Below are 17,181 nucleotides of genomic sequence, written 5' to 3' on the forward strand. Positions count from 1 at the left end.
CTTGGTAAGTGTTTTCAGGCAGCTGGGCAACCTGGGAATTGTTGATCCCCCCCACCCCCCACCCCCGCACCTCCATGATCAGTCTGCTGCAGTTCCTTGTAGAGGAAAGAACAGCCTCCACCTGTGATGAACGGGGCCTGGGCTTGGCCAGTCCCCCTGGTGGAGCTAAGGGTACCCAGCCTTGAGTAGAACACAAGGCCGTTTGCTGTGATGAGCAGCAGTTAAGTAGTACACATATAACAGACCGCTTTTCTCCAAAGGATTTCATCTCCAAGCTCCAGAGTATTTTATACATTTAATAAATTTGTGACTTGTTCAGGGTCATGTAAGCTCACATGAGCTAGAACCTGGGTCTTTAAACCTAGTTTAGAGATCTTTCCAGAGCACTCTGGTAACAGCCAAAGGTCACTCCATAACTGAAACAGGCATCCACAAATTCTGGCCACTCTCTGGAAACCAGGACTTCGTGTTGTGGCTAAAATTCCGGTATTTTATGGGACATAATGGTACTGTGAATGTAAACAAAAGACCTTGATGGGCTAGGATCAAGAACTTCGGGGCTCACACCCAAAAGCTAAGCTCTTCTGGGGAAGCAAGATGAGACAGTAGCCTCAAAAAGCTACTAGATTACTTGCCAGGCGGTTGTATTCTTCATTTCCACAAGAGGGCAGCAGCTCCTGAACAGCCAGGCACTGGCTAAATATTGAGCTCCGGAAATGGAGACACTTTCTAGCTGCAGCAGAAGGGCAGTCAAGGTTCACTGAATCAAATGGTGTTTTTTTGGAGCTACACATTAGCCTGGGGGCTGTAAGGGAACATGATCTGATAATAAACAAAAACAAACTAAAATTGGTACAAAGAGGCCTGGATGTAGAATCAGGAGATCTGAGTTAGAAGGATCATAGAGATTATCTGGTCCAACTCTCCTGATAACTAAAGGCCCTTTTAAGCCTCTGAAATGGTGAGGTCCAGCCTCTGGTGAATCTGGAACTGCCTCAGGAGGGAGTCCACTCCAGGGATGGACCTCTCTGATGGTAGAAGTGTTCTTTCTAAATCAAGATAAAACTAGTCTCCCTGTAACATCACATAGTGGCATCCTTGGCCTTTCCCCCAGGGCTCTTCCATGTGATAACCCACCACCACTTTGAAGATAGTTGCCACTTCTAAGTCTTCTTCAGTCTAAATATTTCTAGTTCCCTCAACTATCCCTCACCTGATGGGATTATTCACCCCTTCAGTAACTGAATAGGTTTAGGACCCAGATCTAACCTTCTAGAACAGTGATCTTTGTACTTCAGTTCTTGGCTTTATGCTGTCCCTAGAAGAAGTTCTCCAAAACATAGAGGCTTAGTCCATGGAAATCAAGTTCTTTCCCAAGCAGGAAGCTGGAACTGAAGTCGTGGAAACATTGTCTGTGGTCTTTCAGGACCAGCTCTCATTGAGGCCAGGACTGTGATTCAAACTTAGGTTACTGGAAATGTCAGTATGCTCAGAGCTAAGACATTCTGTTCTCTGGTTCTGTTGTACTTTTCCCCAGGATCTGCCACTCAGCAGCAATCAGGTGTAATCCAAGCACTATGGAAGTTTCATTAACGGTTTACTTAATAAATACAATACTCATTGTACAGATAAGACTCAAGTACAGATAAGAACAAAGAAATAAGAATCCCATAATCCTGCCACTCAGTGGAAACCATTAACATTTCGTCATATAGAATCCCTTAACAATCATGGCTTTGCCAACTGACTGTGGCTTTGCCCACCCATCTTTTTAAGCCAAAGCCCATGGTAATTATGGCTTCTTTCTCCCACAGACCGTGTATACAAGATTGTGGGACTCATGTCAAGAAGAGGTGTGTGTTTAAGCTATAAACTCTAAATACGTAAAAAACAGTGAGCCCTGTGGTTTAATCAGTGCTGGCAGAGTTAAAACAATACAGCTCATAGGTTTCTCAAATCACTATAAAGGGACTCATGGTCCCCTAGCAGTGCTTCTTAAAAGCCCTTTTCTTCTCATCGGCAGAGACGACTACTGTCTTCAGCTGCTTTGGTCGAAGCCTCGGGAGGGTTGAGGAAACCATTCTCCGTCATGCTTCTTCCTGTGCTTCCCTCCCCTTTCCCATCATGAGATCTCAGGAGCCGGGGTGAGGAGGGTGAACCCTAAGGGAGGGAGGCAAGGAGACCAGGCTGAAGCGTGAGTCAAGGTAGAAGCACCGCGGCCCCCCCCTCGAAGGCAGGGTCAGGGTAAAGGCTGAAAAGTCTGTGTGCTCATTTCTGGGCCATCCAGAGGGAGACTCAGCCCAGGAAGTGTACCCCTAAGTGCTTCAACAACCTGTGAAAATACCAGACAGTTCTCTGCACTTTACCAAGGATTCAGATGCAAGAACTTGACTGTGAAAGATGTTTTAAGCCAGTAAAGGCTGGCATGAAGAAATGTGATCACGGGAGTTCTCTGGTGGCCTAGTTGTTAGGATTCTAGGCTTTCACTGCCGTGGCTTGGGTTCAGTCCCTGGTCAGGGAACTGAGATCCTGCAAGCCATGGGGCGAGGCAAAAAAAAGAAAACGAAAATATATATATACATATAAAATCACAGCTTCAGTCTGCATGCCATGGTTTCCAGGAGAATCTTTGAAAAATCATGACCTGAAGCACTAAATGTGCCCTGGAACATTGTAGGTCATGCAGGAGAGTGGTTACTACTGTGTGGATTTTTTTTAAATAGCAGCTTTATTGAGGTATCGTTCACATACCATAACAATTCATCCATTTAAAGTGTGCCTTTCAGTGTCTTTAGCATAGTTATGGAGTTGTGCAACCATCACAATTTTATAACATTTTGATATTCCCCCTCCCCCCAAAAAAACAAATCCTGTACCCATGAGAAGTTACTCTCCATTTCCCCCAACCCTATTCGTCCTAGGCAACCACTAACCTGTCTTTCCCTGTGGTTTTGCCTGTTCTGGACATTTCATATAAATGGAATCATACAATATGTGGCCCTCTGTGACTGCTTCTTTCACTTAGCCTAATGTTTTCAAGGTTTATCCACGTCAAAGCATGTATCAGCACTTCATTTCTTTTTATCACCAAACAATATTCCATCAGTATGGATATACCACATTTTATTTACCCATTCCTCTTTGGGACTGTTAAGAATATTACTGCTATGGACATGCATGTACAAGTTTTTATGTGGACATACGTTTCCATTTCTCTTGGGCGTATACCTAGGAGTGGAACTGCCAGGACATATGGCAAGTCTCTGTTTAACCTTTTGAGCAACTGCCGAACTACCAAAGCAGCTGCATCATTTTGCATTCCCATCAGCAGTGTGTGAGGGTGGGTTTTTTAATGCCAAAGATATTCTTAATGCCTTTTTAAAAATTAGAACTTTATTTACTATGAGACCAAGCACTTTAATACAGTTGAAACTAAAGATACATAAATTTTGCATCCTGCCTTTTTACTTAATTGTGTGGGAAACTACACTTACTAAGCATGCAGGCAGTTTAATGACTGTCTAATACTTTGTCATAAATAATATACCATATTTCCTCCCATTAACATTTAGGATATTTTCAACTCTTCACTTACATGCTGCGATGAATTTTTCGGTATATCAATAGGTTTCTCTTTCTGAGATACTAAGGGATTGCCACCAGTACAGGACAAAGAATATGAACACTACTAAAGCTCTTACATCGGCAAGCTGCTTTAAAAAAATATTTACGACAACTTATGGTCCTACTATCAGTATATGAGCGTTCATTTCATTGTGCCTTCTCTAGCACTGGGTGTTCCTTCTTGTTCAGAAAACAAAATCAAAACCAAAACCTTAATTTTAAGAAAAATGTTCTATTAAAGTAACATATAGAAAATTACACAAATCAGGGAAGGGCCTGGCAGTCCAGTGGTTAGGACTCCATGCTGAGGAGTCCGCACTGAGGACCCCTCAGTGCGGCCGAAAAATAAAAATAAAATTACACAAATCATTAATGTCTGTATAGCTTGATGAATTTTCACAAAGTGAACACACCTATGTAAACAGACCCATCTCAGCAGACAGGACATTTCAGCACCTCAGAAGTTACCATCACACCCTCCCTGAGGAAGCCACCGTCTTAACTCCTAATACCATTGGGGAAATAAGCCTTGATAATCTTAATGCATAAAAATGTATAAAGTAAACCAAGTTACCACAAAATTCCTAACCCTTTCCACCATTTGTTTCTTTTGGTAATCCAGGGCCTACACTTTACAAAGATAGGTTTATTTCCGCTTCCCCAGCTGGGTGAGAAAAGAGGGAACCCACATGATTTCTAATCCCAGGGTCTCAGATTTGACCTCAGCTGTGTGCCATGCTTGTGCCCAGTATCCCTCCTGGGAATCTGTAGAACTTCTTCCTTCCTGTCTTGCTTAGGTAATGATGGGCTTTTTCCTGCCCTTCATAAATTATCAAACCAAACTCTAGAGGATGCCCCTCGAGGATTCTAAGCCAGCAACAGAACTTTCACACAGTGAGTGAAGCATTTTACTCAAGGGAAGACCCATGGCTCTACTCCTGGTCAGTTTTTCTATAGGAGATGATCTCTTTCTGGAACAGGAGAGAACAAGTACCTTAGGAAGCCATTGCTCTTTTCCCCACAGACCTGGCAGAAGCTTGGAATGAAGGGACTCTTGTTTTTCCAGGTCTGGGAGCACAGGACATTTTTCTCCAGCCTGCCTGGTCAGCTCTGTTCCCTGGTCTTCCTCTTACATTGAAAGCTAAGAACTTACATATAGGAAATGATGTCACCACAAATTCAGGTGACTATAGCTTTTGGGGGAGCACTTGGTTCTCTTCTGCTGCCACTGAAGAGAAGGAATATAGAACAGGGTTTTCCTCAGAGTCTCTTGGAAGATTCTAACATATTGCTGTTCTCAGCCCTGTCCCCCAACCTCACCTCAGCCCACCATATTATATTATTTACAACCATCCCAAGACAGGGTGGGATAACATTATTACCTTTTACCCAAGAATCATGGCGGTCAAGTAATTGACCTGGATTTGATGGCAGAACTGGGGTTGGAACTTGGGGGCTCCTGAAATCGAGTTGAGTGTCCTTCTGTCATTCTGTACCTCTGCTGTGGATAGAAGCCTTCGGACTGTGGCAGCCTATGTGGAAAATCATGGGCTTTGGAGAAATCCCATGAAATCTATGCCCTATACTATAAACTGAGAATTTAGGTAAGTTATTTACCAACTCTGAATCTGTTTATCATATAAAGGGAGGCAATACCTACTCTAAGCTGTTAAAGATGAAGTGAAAACACTACAAAATACCTTGCAGACTATCTAGGTTTGAATCCTGACTTTGCCTCTTTCTGATTATAGGAGAAAATGTTCTAATCTCTGGACCTCCATTTCTGTGTTTGTAACGGTATATCTTTTATTTAAAACAAACAAACAAAAAAACCTTATTTTACCGATTACAAACTGATCACAGTTACGGAAAAATTCAATGCCTGCACCTCAATGACTAAGTCATTTAAACTTAAGTTTCCTCATCTGTAAAACAATCTGAGCAGGGATCTCATACTGTAGGGTGGTGGTAAAAATCAAAAGTCATTGAGAACCATTTAAAAACTCATGATCAGGGAAATATTAAGGCTCCATGTTTCTTAGAAGACTTTGTGATCTTAAGATGCCTTAAGTGTCCAGGGGAAGCTACATTGTATTGTGTCTCTTATGTATCTGGTGAGATACTTTGCATTTTGTTAATGTCAGTACTGGAGCTAGATATTAAATAACTTGCCTGAGGTCACAGAGTTAGTATGATTGACCTGGCTCTGACTCACAGCTTCTTCTTCAAAGACAGTTTTTTTTTTTCAGGATGAGAAGGTCATGACCAGGACCTTAAGTTTTGTTAGAGAAATGAGACCTCTGGCCATAAAGATAGGTCACACAGAGTCTTGGAATGGCACCATAGGGCTACCGGGAATATATTCATAAGCAAATCTGAGGGAAGATGGGCTCAGGCCTGACATCTTTTTCAGAAGAGCAAAACACAATAGCAAACTCTACTGACCCTGTACTGCCTTCTCTCCTCACCCACCATCACTGCTCCCAACTGGATCAGAAAGAGAGGCCTCCAGAGAGCTGGTGAGAGGCCAGTCTCCTGGCAGTTGGGAGGTCCCATCCTTTTTGCCCACTGAGAGCACTTCTCATTTCTGCTACCTGGTATCCACCAAGGAGCAGGTCTCAGAGGACAGGGTGGCAGTGACTAGGGAACCCTTGCAGCCTCAGGGCAAGACAGGCTCCTGTGCCTCCAAGAAGGCAATGAGCAGGGATCAGCTCCAGGAAGCTGTTACCCTGCAGGCTGAGGAGTCTCGGAGACACAGTCCTGTCCCCTCCAAGAGAGGTGCCCTTCCCCAAGGAGAAGCTCAGGAAGGCGTCCTTGGCGTCACCCCCAGGCAGCAGCTGAGTGCAGAGAGGCGTCCTTAGACGCCCCCCAGGCCCAGCCACCACTGCTCATGGCTTGGCCATGTCTAGAGAGTGTGCCCTCCTAGAGCTGAAGTATTCCTGAACTCAGTGCGCAAAAAGAGGAGGGGAGAGCTTGCATTCCACCCCCAGCCCTGTGCGCCCCTGACCAGTTTTATTGAGATGGAATTGTATAACATTGTATAAGTTTAAGGTGTACAAAGTGATGATTTATGCATCTATTGCAAAATGATTGCCACAATAAGATCCATCACCTCACAGGGTTACAACTTTTTTTCCCTTATGATGAGAGCTTTGGACATCTATTCATTTAGCAACTTTTTTTTCTTTTTATTAGGAACTTTCAAATACAGTATTGTTAACCAATCATCATGTTGCACATTACACCCCCAGGACTTAGTTGATAAGTGGAAGATTGGACCTTTTGATCACCTTCCCCCAGTTCTCCCTCCCCCCACCCCCTGCCTCTCGTTTGTTCAAGTTCAATTTTGTTTTGTTTTTTCCGATTCCATAGATAAATGAGATCATGCAGTATTTGTCTTTGTCTTATTTCACTTAGCATAATGCCCTTACCATCTGTCCGCATTGTGGCAAAAAGAGCCTGGAATTTAATTCTGAGATAGCTGGCTGACAACTATAGCATCCCCAGGACTAATTGGGGCATAGATTTCTAGAAAGGGTCAGGTATGTCCTCTCTTCTCAAGCTGTCCTCTCTTGCTCTCTCTTCTCTTGCTCTCTGCTCCCCTCCTGTCTCCTTCCCCCCAATCTACACACTCATGTTCTCAAGCTGACCGTTGTCACCCACGCTGCAGCCTTGGGATTGCCCGTTCAGCCAGGGTTTCTTGTACTAGTGGGAGGGCATGAGGTGAGTAAAGTTCATATCAGGCAGGCTACCGAAACGTCTACTCTAGAGAACTTTCGAGGGCACAGAAAACACTGACTCTTTTCTGAGGCCTGTTCTGGGGCTGGCCTGGCCCCAAGTGGAGAGAAGAGGCTCCCCAGCAGCAAACCCATCAAGAACCATGACTTGAATTCCTCTTAAGTTTGAGGTCCAAGTCGGTCACTCAGAGAGCTAGTTGGGGAAACAGCCTAGCTAAATAGCAGAGGTGTCTGTGTGTCTGAGGCAGTGGCCAGTGCTTTTAACACTGTTACAGAAATAAAAGCAAACTGGGGGAAAAAAAAAAAAAGCCCTCTTGATTCTTGCTGCATTTCCAGTATACACCACAAGGTGGCAGGGGGCTACAGGAAAAGAGGGAGCTCTTAGGCGCAGGGTGTGCCCTTCACCCCATCTGTCCCTGATGGTGATGAGGGGCCCTCCTTGGCATTCATGTCCCCCTCCCTTAGTGGGTATCATCCCAGGCACCTCCTTTCCCCTCCCTGCCCTCCTTCCACCCCTGGGTCTCACCATAGTCCCAATGGTTCTACACCCAGAGCTCCCTTCTGTGTTCTTTCAGGGATGCATCCCTTCCCCTGGGACTGGATAGCAATGGCTGGAATTTACTATATGTTTACTATGTGCCAGGCAGAGATCTAAACATTTACATGAATCATTGATTTAATTATCAGAACAACACTATGATGCAGGCACAACAAGTCACCTGTTGGACAGATGAATTGGGCGAATGGAGATTAAGAGCAGTTTTCTTGGTCACGTGGATCAAAAGCCCTGGGCCCAGGCTTTACCTGAGGCCTTTTCCCCAGAGGTGGAGCCACAGCCACGTGGTAATCTACCTGCGTCAGCAAACCACAGTAAGTCACTCACAGCCAAACTCCCAGCAGTTCCCAGTTACCACATAACAAAGCCCAAACACAGGCTGGCCTCCCATCCCTCCCTAGGCAGCGGTGACTCTTCTAGGAGCAGCCTCCTTCCCACCTCCCAGGCCTTCTCCCAAATAAGATACCTCCAGGCTCTTTGGTCTGGCCTTTTACCATATCAGAGAGATTATCCTTATCTGGTCACAATCCAATTCTACCCTCAAGTCCTATTATGGGATGAATGATGTCCCCCCCAAAATTCACATGTTGAAGTCCTAACCCCCAGAACCTCAGAACATGACCTTATTTAGAAATAGAGTCATTGCAGATGTAATCAGGTAGATGAGGTCATACTGGAATGGGATGGGGGTGGGGGAGGCAGGCCCTAATCCAACATGACGGGTTCTTACAAAAAGAATGTCATGTGAAGACAGTGACACAAAGAGAATGTCATGTGATGATGGGAGTGATGCAGCTACAAGCCAAGGAATGGCAGAGATGGCCATCAAACCACTAGGATCCAGGAGAGGTGCAGAAACAGATGCTCCCACACAGCCCTCAGAGAGAACCAACCCTGCAAATACCTTGATTTTGGACCTGATTTTCGGACCTCCAGAACTGTGAGGCTTTACATTTCTGTTAAGACACACAGCTTGTGGTACTTTGCTGTGGCAGCCTTAGGCAATGAATACAAGACCCAATTACAACACTTCCTCTTCAGAGCCTGCAGGGGCTTCCCCTGCTGTGGGTCAGGACTAACATCCCTGGCGGGCCCAGGAAGGCAAGGAGCAGGTATCAGCTGCAGAAAGCCTTTACCCTGCAGGCTCCAGAGTCTCAGTGGCACAGCCCTGTCCCGTCCAAGAGAGGTGCCCTACAAGCCGATGTCTTGGCATCATTCCCAGGTAGCAGCTGGGCATGCCCATGAGAGGAAGCCCCACTTCCTGGCTCTGGCTGGGTCCTTAGACCCCAGGCCAGCCACCACTGCTCATGGCTTGGTCATCGGTGATGTCAAATGTTGGAGGGCCTTGTATTTCAGCTCATGCCTGTCTACCTTCGGGCTGAGGATTGTTCAAGGACAGTGTCCTGTCACCTTCAACCAAGACAGATCTGAACTGGGGACCTGAATGAGGCAGGGGACCCTGGGAAGTGGTAAAGTGACCAGGGCCCCAAAGGGGCAGATAAATGGGATGGAAGGAGGAAAAGGAAGGGAGCAATAATTTCTCGTTTGGTCTTAGCACCAAGGGTGGCCCTGAGGTTGTAGGGTCTGCTGTTCCTCACTTACCTGCCTTCCACAGGGCAGTGCTGGGACTGAAACTTTCCTGAGGCCCCTTGGGTCCTCGGGGGAGGACAAAGTGCCTGTTAGGTATTATTGATCTGAGCTTTACATACACATTCTCATGCCCACCCCTAATGATCGATCCAGGAGGCATTGTGATTTCTATTTTACAGATGAGAAAACCGAGGCTTGCATTTTGTAACTAGACCAAAGCCTCAAGGAGGCCAGGCCAGCAGCAGTCACGCCATTTGCTCTATCTGATGCTTTTGGAGCAGAACACCCCCGCCTCCATTGTTTTGGGTGCAGACTGTGGCCCTGGGGTTTGAGGTGAAGCCACACGGGGTCACTGGAGCAGCCAGCTGTGACCCCTTCTGCCACATGGAAGCTCTGAACCTCCTTATCACCAACCTCCCTCGCTGAGTCTCAAACCACCAAAGGCCCTGTCCCTGTCTTGTGACCAAGCCCAGAAACCCCCAGGGCTGCCTGAAAGTCAGCTGCCTTGAAACAAAGGGCCACTCGTGCCCTTCCACCCCTCCCCTGTCACACAGCCCAGTGGGGACAGCAGGTATGTAAGCAAATGGGGAAACAGGGTCACAGCTGCCGCCCGGCCCGGACAGCGCTCGGGTTTTCTGAATTCCCTTTCCCACTAAGTGGTGATTACTGCAGCTGCCTGGGGCCTGATCCTTTCAGCCACCTGACCGCAGCCAGGGGGGCACCGGGAGAGCAGGCGGCGTGCACTTTGGGCGGGGGCAGAGCCGCAGCGGCAGATGCCAGGCCCTGATTATTCCGGGAGGGCTGCAGAGGGGTCGCATTTGCACTTCAAAGGGGGTTGGGGCCCCAGCGCCCTCCTCTTGGGACCTGGGTCTATTCTGGGGAAAATCAAGTTGCTTTGACTGAGTTGCACACCCGGGTCCACCCCCTTCTTAACACGAGGACAGGTTTAAACATCTGCAAGGAGGAGTTACAGCCCACTCACTAGACCCTCCCAGGGACCCTCTGTCCAACAGCTCTCCTTCTGGTAGGGTCTGTTCCAGTGGGAGGGGCTCTGGCGTTTAGCCCCCGCTCTGTTTCAACTGCCCTTTCATTTCAGTCCCTCCAACATCCTTCCTTAGGGGGTGAATCATGCCCCCCAAAATGTTGACACCTTAACCCCCAGTACCTGGGAACGTGAACTTATTTGGAAATAGGACCACAGCAGATGTAATTAGTTAAGATGAGATAGGCCTCTAATCCAAGGTGACTGACTGGTGTCCTTACAAGAAGAGGAGAGACACAGAGGGTTGCCCAGTAAAGACTCGGAGACACAGGAGAGAAGGTGGACAGGGGAAGACACAGACAGAGAAGGGAGTGATGCTGCCACAAGCCAGCGGACACGTGGAGATGGCAGAAGCCGGCAGAGGCAAAAAGCAGTTTCCCTAGAGCCTTCCGAGGGAGCACAGTCTTGCCAACACCTTGATTTCGGGCTTCTAGCTTCCAGAACTCTGAGATGATAGATTTCTGCCCTAAGCCACCCTGTCTGTGGTACTTGTAAGGCAGCCCTAGGACACTAGTAGACCCCCCTGAAAAATAGGTGGTAATATCCCTATGTAACTAAAGAAGAAACAGGCCTGGAAAACTGCTGTTCACAGGCCATGCTTCTTTGCAAAGTGTCAGGGGGACCTCACTGCAACACCTGAGCAGTGTGCTGGGGCAGGGGGCGACCAGCCCAAGTCCCCCCACCCCATCATTAAACCCCAAAGTAATTCAGGTGTAACCAGGGTCCTGAAACCACACAATGAAATCGGAAGAAGACTGGACGAGAAGCAGAATCACCCCTCTTTTACCCAAATCCACCTCCTCTCCCTCCCGGGGCTCCCGTGCTGTTTGCACGGGCTGCCTCGTCATTGCTCAGGTGTGTGTCTCCTCGGCCAGCCCTGGGAACGGGCTGCATCCCACTCCCTAGCTCCTTCTTTTGGCTCAGTAAGTGCCACTGGCTTTGGCTTCTCTGCTGCTGGGTAGTGGGATGGGGGGGTTGAAAGGAATTATCACCCTAAAGGAGCTCACGGTCCGCAGGAAACCGTGGAGGAAGATGTGTTCAACTCCTTCCGGGCCTGACCCTGACCCTGGGGCTAAAAAGCCACTGTCCTGCTTAGCCTCTGTGAAATGAGGCTGTTAACAGCCATGCTGGCCTTGGGTGTGATGTTCTTTGCACGCTGCAAATGCTGTTGTAAGCAGATAGGGTAGGGGGTCCCTGAAGAAAGAGAACCAGGCATGGCTCTCTTGATGTAAGAGAAGGCATTTTGGGCCTAAGCCATTTTGTGACCTAAGCCTGGCCACAATGCTTGCCCTTGAACGGGTCTCAGTATTTAACGATCTTAAGGGAAGTGAGGGAATGCAGGAACAAAGGAAAAGTAGTCAAGAAACAATAGTCCAGTGATAAAACAAAGTTCTAGTTCCTCCTCAAAGAGTATATATAACAGTCTGATACACACCTTTGAGTTCTGCAGGGACAAAGGCCCCCATCCAAGCGGAGGATGGAATGATGACGCTGACCCTCCGGACTTCAGTGAACTAAAGCTAGGACTCTGTTGACCTTTGCCCCAAGTCTATGCTGAGTTCTCCTCTGCCCAAGCGCCTTCATGAATATGCATGTACCCCTAGCTTAAAACTTCCCCAGTTTTGCTGTTCAGAGAGACATTGCTTTGGGAAAGATCCCCGGTGTTCTCCTTACTTGCTGCAAGTAATAAATCCTTCCTTCTCCTGCTCTTTGCCTCAGCTGTCTTTGGGCTTGACACCCAGCAAGAGGTGAGCCCAGGTTTTGGTTAGCACTGTGTCCTGTAAGACTCCACCTCACTCCCAGCGGTGGGTGACCTAATGGGTGGGGTTGTATCCTCACCTACAACCCAGGCCCCACAGTCACGACAGAACTGCCCTCCTCCTGGCTCTCCCCTTCCAGAGACACTGGCCGTCAGCTTTCCAGCCACCCTGCCCCTCACTCAGGCCTGCGGATGTTGCTATCTTCTTGGCAGGGCAGGACGGGAGGCTGTAGGGGTAATGGTTCTCCTTGTCTGTCCCTCCAGCCTCAGGAGGTGCAGATTGGAGCAGTAAGGGGGAAAGACAGCCAAATGGGAACCAAGGGAAAGCGTTGTTCCAACAGTCACTCGCTGTGTGGGTGACCCTCGCTGAGGGCACCTATGTCGTGGGGATGGTGTATCTCACAGCACAGGGTTGCCATGGGTCCTGGGGAAGGTGGACCTGCAGCCACGTAATCAGTGTGCTTTCTCCACAGGGTCAGGGTCTCGCCGCCTAGAGAGAGAGGAGGGCCAGTCACTGTGCCTGCCCTATGGGGACACAAAGCAGGGGATCCCGCCCCAGCCTCCTGGCCAGGAGGCTGCAGCAGCCTTAATGATCTCCACTTCCTCATTAGGCTGCTGAATGGACAGCCTCCGCCCTCCCCAGGCCGGCCTCCCCATTGTCTGGCCATTTGTCTCCAGCCTTTTCCCTCTCCTCTGTGTACAGCACAATAGCCTGGAAATGGCCACTTCCTCTGTCATTTACTGCCTGGGATGGCCTCACCAGACAGTCTGAGGATGAGAGCCTTCGCTAAGTACCCTCCAGATCACCATAGCCAAGGGAGGCGGGTGGGAGGGGACCTAGACCCTCGGAGGCGAAGGGGTTCGCTCAAGGTCATGTGGGGGAACTGGCAACAGAGCCCCATGGCAAGCCTGACCCCCATCCAGAGCACCCGCTATGGCTGAGGAGGTGCCAGCCAGCTTTGGGTGTCCCTGCCCAGAGGTCACCTACAGCTAAACTGGTGGGCTGGCTCTTGGGCAACCCCGAGAACAACACAGCACAGCCCGCCCCAAGCCTCCCTTCCCTTGACGGCCTCAGCTCCTCCCCATGTCTAATGTCCCATCCCTGGAGATTTGCTGGGGACATCCAAGGAGTCCTTAAACGTACCCATCATCAGACACATTAGATATATTCAACCAATGTTCCTTCTCTTCTCTGTAATGGCCCAAATTCATAAACAAATATGGCTCTCGGCAGTGAGCGTCAGTGAGCACCTACAGAGTTGTGTTTTGGAGGCTCGAAGAGGGGAGTTGTGGATGTAACCTGCACCGGAGCTTCGCACAGGACTCTTGGCTTGATCTTGGTGCCATCCATGAGGGCTTGGAGGCTGCGGTGGAAAGAGCTAGGGTGGAGGCCCCCAACCATGAGGCTTTGGCTGGTGGTGCTGGGTTCCAGGGTGAGGGCAGACACTAATGGGGAGGCAGCGAGGAGAAGGGGAGAAGAGAGAGAGTAGGGAGCGTGGTGATCTGGTGGACGCGCAGTGGGTGACCCGGATCCCCCCTCCAGGAGGAGACTCATCCCCCCACCTGTCTGGAGTGTAGTGGCTGCAACTCTCAGATGAGTCCCTCTCTGAGTTTTGCCTCCTGGTCCACAGCCACGCCTCGTCCCAGGAGTGGGGACAGGTGTAAAGGCCCAGCCCTCCTGCCCCAGCCCGTGTGAAGACCAGCGGAGCCTCAAGGTGAAGTCTCCCTGCACGCCGCAGTCCTGCTGGCTTCCTTCCCTTGCGGATGGAGAGGCCTGCTCATCTCTTTCTGGCGGTTTCTGGAGGTTGACCTGTGCCCTGATGAGAGGTAGGGGTGAGATGGGAGGCACGCAGTGCCTTTCCCCGTTGAGAAGCCCCTCCACCCCCTTCCCACTCACACCCACATACACACACTTCTCAGGCCCCAGTTTTCAACATCAACTTTAAAAACACTAGAAACTAGAGGAAAGGAGCCCTGTCGTTTTTTTTGCTGGTTTCCCTTGTGTGTGTGTGTGTGTGTGTGTGTGTGTGTGTGTGTGTAAGAAAAGTTAATTAGCTTAATGGGCCTTTTCCTTTTCTGATAGAGTTACGTACGCCCTTTGGGAATCTGTAGGTAGAAATACCCTATGAAACTAAGATATTTGAAAGATGGCAGTGTGAAATTGAGCCTGAGAACGGTCTGCTTTTCTCAGGCTCAGGAAGCAGGAGGAGGGAGGTGGGAACAAGATTGGGAAAAACAGCCTTTGGGCTGGGGAGATTTTACTTAGGTTTTCCCATAGCTGTGTCCTTCTGTGATGCCCCCTCTCGCTTGGAGCTGGCCGGTTGGCATCGCTGTGGCCCCTCCCGCTTTCTAAGTATAGTCTTTGAGGCCCAGCCAGCTGGGAGCCAGAGCCAGAATTTCCCTGGAAAGCATTTGCTTGCACAGGGGCCAGACCAGGGAAGCTGGTGCAGGAGGCTGGCGGGGCTGGACTGTGGGCAAAGGTGCTCAGATCCCTCCCGTTTCTTATTTCGTCGGTTGGGCCTGGCTCCCTCGGACTCCCTGTGTGTACATCAAAGTCTTGGACGGATGGTCCTGAGGCTCCTTCCAGGCTGACCTCTGGGTGGGCGGCCCTCTCCTCCAATCCGGTGGTGACCAAAGTGGGGACCAGAGCAGGCTGAGCTCCAGGCTGCTCAGCCGGGCGTTTGCAGGGGCTGGGGGTCAGCTGGCCCCCCAAGAGCCTGAGGCACTCAGACGGGAGTGGGGGACAAAGGCAAGGTGACCTTGATGAGCTGACTCCCTCGCTGCAGCCATGCCTAGCTCCCCCCACCCTGGAGCCCAGCAATCTCGCGTGATCTCACTCTCCTGCAGCTTGGGAAATACTTCAGAAACCAAGTCACTTCCTCCGAGGTCACCTATACTTCTGAAAGCTCAGCCCAAGGACATGCATTGCTAACAGTGGAATTTCAGGACTCTGTGAAGGAAGGGCCTTCTTGAGGGGAAGAGGGGCCTCTCAGCCTGTGGGAAGGTGGGGAAGACGAGTTCGAACACAGCCTTTTATGGCTTGTCAGCGACCTGGGGGCTGTCGTAAGGGTAGAAGGAAGAGGCAGCCTCGTGTCAGAGCGAGAGGCTGGGCAGTGGCCACAGTCAGGCCTCACACACTGGGGGGTCCTGGTCTCTCCGAGCCACAGCTTCTTCATACATAAAATGCACGGTTGCTGTGAAGGGTAAAAATAGTGTGGATTTGGGAAGTCATCCAGCCGCAGCCCAGGAACTGATAACTTCCCTTCTAGCGGTGGACCGCACCCGTGAGTTGCCACCCCGTGGCCTGCTCTGCTGTGCCCACCTTCCAGCCTGGAAGAAACAATCAAGCCAAGGGAACCCTGGGCCTTGAACCCTCGGGCTACATGCTGCCTCGCTCTTGGCCTGCAGCCCAGGAGGGTGCCACCGGGTGATGGATGCTGGCAGGCAAATAGTCCTGTGATTTTTGTTGCAAGGAATTTAATTTGCCTCACCTGTCACCGGTTACAAACGCTGTCGTGAGCCTACTTACCTCTAAATTAGCCGGAACTGAGGCAGTAGGGGGTGGGGAGAGAAGAAGGGAGAGTGCGGTGGGGACTCTGTGTGTGTGTGCATGTGGGCACATGTGCGTACACGCGTGTGTGCAGGGCGGAAAGAGGGGAGGGGCCGTGAGAGCTGAGAGGCTGCGCTGGGAGAGACAGTGAACTGGGTTCTAACTGGCTCCCTTCAGGCAGGGGGTTTGGTCATTGCCACAGGCTTGCTCGGGCCCAGGCCCGCTCCAGCCCCTCTTACCCCAACTCCCAGCGAATCCCTCTTTGTTCCTTTCTTCCCCCAGCTGCGCCCTTTCTCCCAGGAGCTTCCCCTGACAAGCCAGCCTTCTGGAGTTGAGAGCTGGGGAGAAAAACTGGGGGTGGTAGGGAGACAGCTGACCAGAATAAAGTCAGCCGTTCCCCAAGGCGGGGAGCTTTGCTAAGGCTGCCGTAGCCTGGGCCACCACTGTAGTTTATCACAGTTTGAAGCAGTGACATTATAGTAATAAATAATAATAATTATGGTAACAATAAATTATGATAGCAGTAATAAAAATAATAGCAACACTTGATCTAACTTTTATCAGCATCATCTCACTGAACTGTCAAAACCACCCTCTGAAGCACAGAGAGGTTAAGTCACTGATCCAACATCACACAGCTCAGCAGCAGTAGAGTCTGGAGGTGAACTAAGCTATCTCTGAGGCTGCACTTGACTCCTTGCCATGCTTGCCATTGAGGCTCCCTTGGCTGGTCTCACAGTAGAACACAGTACTGGGCAGCAGAGTGGGTTGTTGTTGTTTTTTTTCATAAAGGTTATGACTGATGAGAAATGTCTTCGTGTTTATTGAGATTGTGTTGATCGTAGTTGTGCTGTTTCAGGGTCCACGCTTTGACCTGTGGTTAGAATCTGGTTTGCTGAGATAGGTGTTGTAAACATAAAATGTAGGGACTTGAAGCCGGCTAAGGGGACTGAACTTTATTCTGAGGTTAGAGGGGAGCCCCTGAAGGTTTGGGGTAAGGGAGGAGCATGGAGGGAGCAGCACTGAGGGGATAAACCTGAATGTTGTGTGTCAATGGATTTAATGGACCAGAGTGGGAGCAAAGAAACCAGCGGGGATCTGAGAGCTGTCAAGGTGGCTAGCTCTGTCATTCCCCAGCCGCATGACCTTGAGAAAGTCCTCTCTCCTCTCTGGTCTCTCTTTTGCACATCTGTAAAAGTGAGATGGTTGGAATTAGAAGATATCTAAGATGTCTTGGGCATTCTGTGATTCTCTGGATGACCTCGGCTGGGCCAATAGAAGCTGGAAGAAAAGAAGACACATTTTTTCCCAATTAATTAATTA

Source organism: Lipotes vexillifer, unplaced genomic scaffold (assembly GCF_000442215.2).
Source record: "Lipotes vexillifer unplaced genomic scaffold, Lipotes_vexillifer_v1.1 scaffold913, whole genome shotgun sequence".
NCBI lineage: Eukaryota > Metazoa > Chordata > Mammalia > Artiodactyla > Lipotidae > Lipotes > Lipotes vexillifer.